The sequence below is a fragment of the Schistocerca nitens genome, chromosome 5, assembly GCF_023898315.1.
Source record: "Schistocerca nitens isolate TAMUIC-IGC-003100 chromosome 5, iqSchNite1.1, whole genome shotgun sequence".
In the NCBI taxonomy this organism is placed as follows: Eukaryota; Metazoa; Arthropoda; class Insecta; order Orthoptera; family Acrididae; genus Schistocerca; species Schistocerca nitens.
The window spans coordinates 473371225-473377059 of record NC_064618.1 but is presented as its reverse complement, the minus strand read 5'-3'; positions in this window follow the sequence as shown (position 1 = coordinate 473377059).

Below are 5835 nucleotides of genomic sequence, written 5' to 3'. Positions count from 1 at the left end.
ACACCGTGTATTCAGCTAGCCACTCTACAGCGTGACTAGATGGTCACTTAACGAAGTTATTAACTAAAATATTTCTAACTTGCCGGTTGCAAGTTACGACAGTTCTAGAAATTTGTACCGAGTCAAAGACCAGCGCGTGATTGAACTGTGTATTTCAGTGTTTACTTACGTGAGTTCTGGCTGACGCAGCAATGGAGTAGGCGACTGGTAAACGCTATGGAGAATCGAGTAGTACTACTGCCCCTCTGGCCCACCGCAGTCATCAGATGCGCTTACTTTCATTGTTTGTCTCAGACCGCGTGCTAGCTGACGTCATCCCTCTGCCAGGCGTTAGCCATGCCAGTTGCCGACTCCGCAGGGGTTCACCACATCGCGACAAGTCACCCACACTGCTGTCCGGCCCCGGTAGCTGAGTGGTCAGCGTGACGGAATGTCAATCCTAAGGTCCCGGGTTCGATTCCCGGCTGGGTCGGAGATTTTCTCCGCTCAGGGACTGGGTGTTCTGTCGTCCTAATCACCATCATTTCATCCCCATCGACGCGCAGGTCGCCGAAGTGGCGTCAAATCGAAAGACCTGCACCGGACGAACGGTCTACCCGACGGGAGGCCTTAGCCACACGACATTTCATTTCACCCACACTGTTTTGAACAGGAAGCAGTGGAACTGGAGTTGGATGTAAGACACGAGAAACATAGCTTGCAAAAATAAACTTTTTGTCAACAGGGCAAAAGGTAGACGGGTCCAAAATTCTGTGACACATACACCCTCCTAAGGGCATTATAAAATCCGACAAGTGCATCTCTTTTCTCTCTGAACGAAATTCAGTCACATCTTTCTGTTTGCATGTTATAATGTATGTTCCACACAGCAGCCACAATCAGTGAAGATAGCACAGAATATTTCGAAATAAGGGTGCAGTCAGTTCGGAAATGCCCTCAAATTAAAAGTCGTTGATGTGTTTTTCCACAGACAATGTACCACTGTGGGTCAACACTCAGCATATATTGCACTCATTTCTAATAAAATGAAGCTAAGGTCCCGCGTATCCCGCGCAATATGTATGGCACTCCTTCTTCCAGTATTTAAAATATTCATCCATCAGCATATTGTGCACCTTCTCGGAATATTCTTAAGTAATTAAAACTGCCCTCAACCAAAATGTTCGTATGAATACCGCGGTGACGTACCACCCAATAGTCAATAGCTTTCAATTATTGTTCCTCTTATTAATCCAACTAGGAAAGTTTGAAGGATAATGAAAAGTATTATTGATATTGGGTGTCTTTGTTTAATAAAATTAATATTTATTACATTTGATAGTGATATAATTATTATTTTGATCATTTAAGGGGTTATTTTATTTAAAATATCGGTTTTGGTGACCGACGGTGGAAGCTTTCCACCTCTGAAGTTTTAAAAGTGAGTAATGTGATTGATAATACACGATTTACTCTACTTAATTTATTTGTTTGTATATCTCCGTTATCAGAGAATCTTTTTAGAGTTATAATTCTCAAGATTTATAATTATAAAATATTTCAGGTCAAGGTGCAGCTTATCCTATTGGAGCTGGTATGACCTCTTCCTCCTGTTATATTTGAATTGCGCTCACCCATCCAGTTGTAGTGAGACCCACGGTTTAAACGTGGAAACCGGAACAATGCGCAGATGGCATTTTTCACAGTAAAAAGTCTTTGGCAGAACGCAAAAAAGCTACGAGTGACATAAAAATTGTAGTATAAAAACGGTGTCGAACGTGAGTCTTCTATATTTGTATAGTCTGACACCTACCGAATGAGCTAGCGAGACATACTACGTCTATTCCTAAACAGATAAAACCTTCGGATATCTTTCATATGGTTAACCTTCATGAGGGTTACGTCAGGTTTCGGTTCAACAATAAAACAATTTAGCTGTCGCTATTGACTGAGTAACCTCCTTATAGATCTGTAACCAAAGCACCAAGAATTTTATAACTGAACGTTATTCCAGTTTATCTATATTGAGAAGTATAGGTAATACGAGTACTTCTGAAGAATCATTCAGATTCGCGTACAAACTGCCTCATTTGAAGATACGGTAACTATAAAAAGATCTTTCTACTAAAATCGTTTAAATTTTTAAGTGTATAAATTTCGAGCTAAGAAAATAGTGTACTTTGAAATCAGTTCTGAGATAGCAAGGGCGAAAAAAACACAAGATACGTTTAATACAAGACACTTTCCTATTGATCGCCTTGGGGATGCGTTTGCGCGGGCTGAACAGCTGCAGAGAGCATAAGAGTCATCCCATTCACCGTCTGACTAATTGCAAATACGACACGGTTCGCCTGTCCGCACGTACGACCGACAAACTACAACGATGCGAGTAAGGGAAGACGAAAAGGGTAACAACTTCCAGAAGGCCCCCTGGGTACTGACCGACCGCCGTGTCATCCTTACCAGATAGGCGTCACTGCAAGTGGATATGGAGCGGCATGTGGTTAGTACGCCGTTCTCTCGGTCGTTCTCAATTTCGTGACCGGAGCCGCTACTTCTCAATCAAGTAGCCGCTCAATTGGCTTCAGAAGGCCTGAGTGCAGCCCAGTGGCAAACATCACTCGGCAGACATGGACGGTCACCCATCCGCGTGCTAGCCAAGCCCGACAGCGCGTAACTTCCATGATCTGACGGGAACCGGTGTTACCACTGTGGCAAGCCCATTGGTCTATTATTATCATTATTATTGATATTATTATTATTATTATGTTGTTGTTGTTATTGTTAAGTTACCGTAAAGCTATATACTTAATATTAATCAAATATAATATCTATATTAAAACACTTTACACGTCCAGAGAACCGAGCGTGTTAAAGTGCACGCTTCCGGCACACGGGGAGGCGCGCCAGCCCTGTTCAAATCCTGTCGGAAAAGTAACGACGATGACCGGTGTACGCCGAGGCTGAGTGTGGATTTTAGGTGGTTTCCCACATCCTATTTGGTCAAGAAAGGGCTGATACCCACGACCGGTCACAATTACTCTACTCCCAAATATTAGAACACGCTTTCTCCGCACTTGCACATGTGAGAAGACTAGACGTAGACGAATGGGGTGCACGAATTCTGTCCCAAGGAAAAGTAGTCGTGTCAGAAAGAGCACCTGGCCATCCACCGCCGCTAACAATGCCAAATCCGAAATAACATGACGACCCCGTAAGGACAAGAGATAAGGCCAGGTAGAAGAAGGAGATTTATTAAAACATTTAAAATAATTTACTGCTATTATTATTACTTTTAAATCCTAACCAACTGTGGTACCTTGAAAATGGGAGTAACAGCGTATTGTTACGTGATAAGACTAATAAAGGAACGTGAGAGTAAAGATGTTTCTAGGTTTTATCAGCCAACGTTATCCAATCACGCGGAAGTGTAGGTAGCCGCCAGCTGGTAAATTTAAACATTTCAGAACCGATACTTGGTGAGGCGAAACAGCCACATCGCCATTTTGTGACAGACTGCAAGCAACTCATCGGAAAAGGGTTAGAACAGTGCACACCGTGACTAGCGAGAGTCTGAATGAGCTGTAAGGAGACTGTAAAAAATTCGTTGTACTCATATAGCGGAAATGAAGATCGGTGACGACTAGGGAAGAGCAGAATCAATACAGTCATTACGAATGACGTCACCGACCGAGATGGTGCAGTGGTTAGCACAATGGACTCGCATACGGGAGGACGATGGTTCAATCCCGCGTCCGGCCATCCAGATTTAGGTTTTCCGTGATTTCCCTAAATCGCTCCAGGAAAATGCCCGGATGGTTCCTTTGAAAGGGCACGGCCGACTTCCTTCCGCGTTCTTCCCTAATCCGATGAGATCGATGACCTCACTGTCTAGTCTCCTCGCCAAAAAAACAACAACGAATGATGTCGTAGAGCAGAGCCTCTCTTCGATGACGTAAACACTCTATCCCAGCTAGTTTTTGGCACTGGATGGGTAGGACCGCTGGCGTTCGAGCCGTTCTCACTCGATCCTCTGTTTACGGTAAGGTAACATATTGCCCTACGTTACCATCAGTGACCCCGAGCCACGCCTTCTGGAGTCCTACATATATTACTAATGTCAGCACAGCAGCCAGCAGAGGATCTACCAACACAACTCCGTTCCAGGGTAGACGCTGCCCTAAACTCCAGTGTCGCACAGATCCGAAGGCCTACCGTACTGGCGAGCGAGGTTCAGAATTCAGTACGACTGCACGGCATCCGAGATCGCGTTCCACCTGATGGGGAAATGTGGGTAGTGATGTGGAAGGGATCGAGAACTCCCCGAAACGGCATGTAAATCAACATACACAGGTCGCGACCATCGCCGTCTCTAAAAGCAGAGCGACCGACGAGGCGTGCCTACGTTGCTAGAGGGCGGCAAAACCGCCCCATCATGGAGACATCGACTTCCACTACAAGCTGATGCAGGGCACTTAGCAGCAGTGACTCCGCTATTGGATTCGGCGAACTCTTCTCCGGATTATGTGGCCACCATTCGGTGCAGAATAAGCAGCTTTCGACTAGTACTTGCAGTAATAAATGGCATAATTTTGAATATTGTTTTATAGTCTCTAACGACGCCGCACTGGTCCCCGGTCTGCATACTGAGCTAATTGATAGGGGTTTCCAGCCAGGTAGAGGACGCCCATAGCGTATTGGGATGGGCAAACGGGAAGGGAGTAACAATCTGTGGTCCTCTTTCCTCTCTCTCGCATGTCTAAGCCAATATAACTGCCTTTAAGGACTGTACAGTTTTGGAAGGACAAAAATGCAGCTACCGTCCGTAAAAAAAAGAAATAAACCCATGAAATCCTCTTACTGAGCTAAGTGTCACTGTGATTTCGTTGAATTTTTCTGCAGGCTACATTTCACTTAAGCAATGCTTTCAGATGATGAAGCTCAGTTCGTGAATATTCTAACGATCCCTTTGGTGTTTAGATTACGTTGTGACGAAATCCCGAAAACATTTCTCTGGGCTTTTGGAAAAAAATCCAGCTTTACTATATCGTGATCACAGGCAGTTTTGGTCGGTAAACATTACGTCAGGCTGACGTTTCAGCCCACCAGAGATCTGCAGTGGCACGTAGGCTCTCAGAAAATCTGACATGCAGACCGTTTAAAAGTGTATGCGCTCTGAAATCAACGTTTTCCCCGGCTTGCAAATATTTATCGGCGGCTGCGCTGGCAGATCGCCAAGGCTGTTGGCGCTTCTGACGCTGGTTGGACGCGGCGCGCAGAGCCCGATCGTGAAATAACCAGTAGCTTCTGAACGGGCTCTCTGCTCATACCGCCTTCTGCCCTCTCAGCACAACGCCCACGGTTTAGACGACAAGTTTCCAAACCGAACAGCCCAACCCAACTGACGGCCATCGCATCTCTTCGTTTTCATCAGAGCTCGGGCAGCAATTTCGTATGCAACGTTTCCACCCATGATCAACTGAATTAGAGAAGATAGGGGGGTGGGGTGAAGGAATTAAGTGTGAGAGCGTGTGTGTGTGTGTTTGTGTGTGTGTGTGTGTGTGTCAGAGAGAGAGAGAGAGAGAGAGGGAGGGAGGTGGAGAGAGAGAGAGAGAGAGAGAGAGAGAGAGAGAGAGAGAGAGAGAGAGAGAGAAATGGTTCAAATGGCTCTGAGCACTATGGGACTTAACTGCGGAGGTCATCAGTCCCCTAGAACTTAGAACTACTTAAACTTAACTAACCTAAGGACATCACACACATCCATGCCCGAGGCAGGATTCGAACCTGCGACCGTAGCAGTCACGCGGTTCCGGACTGAGCGCCTAGAAGGGGGAGAGAGGAAGTTGTGAGACAGAG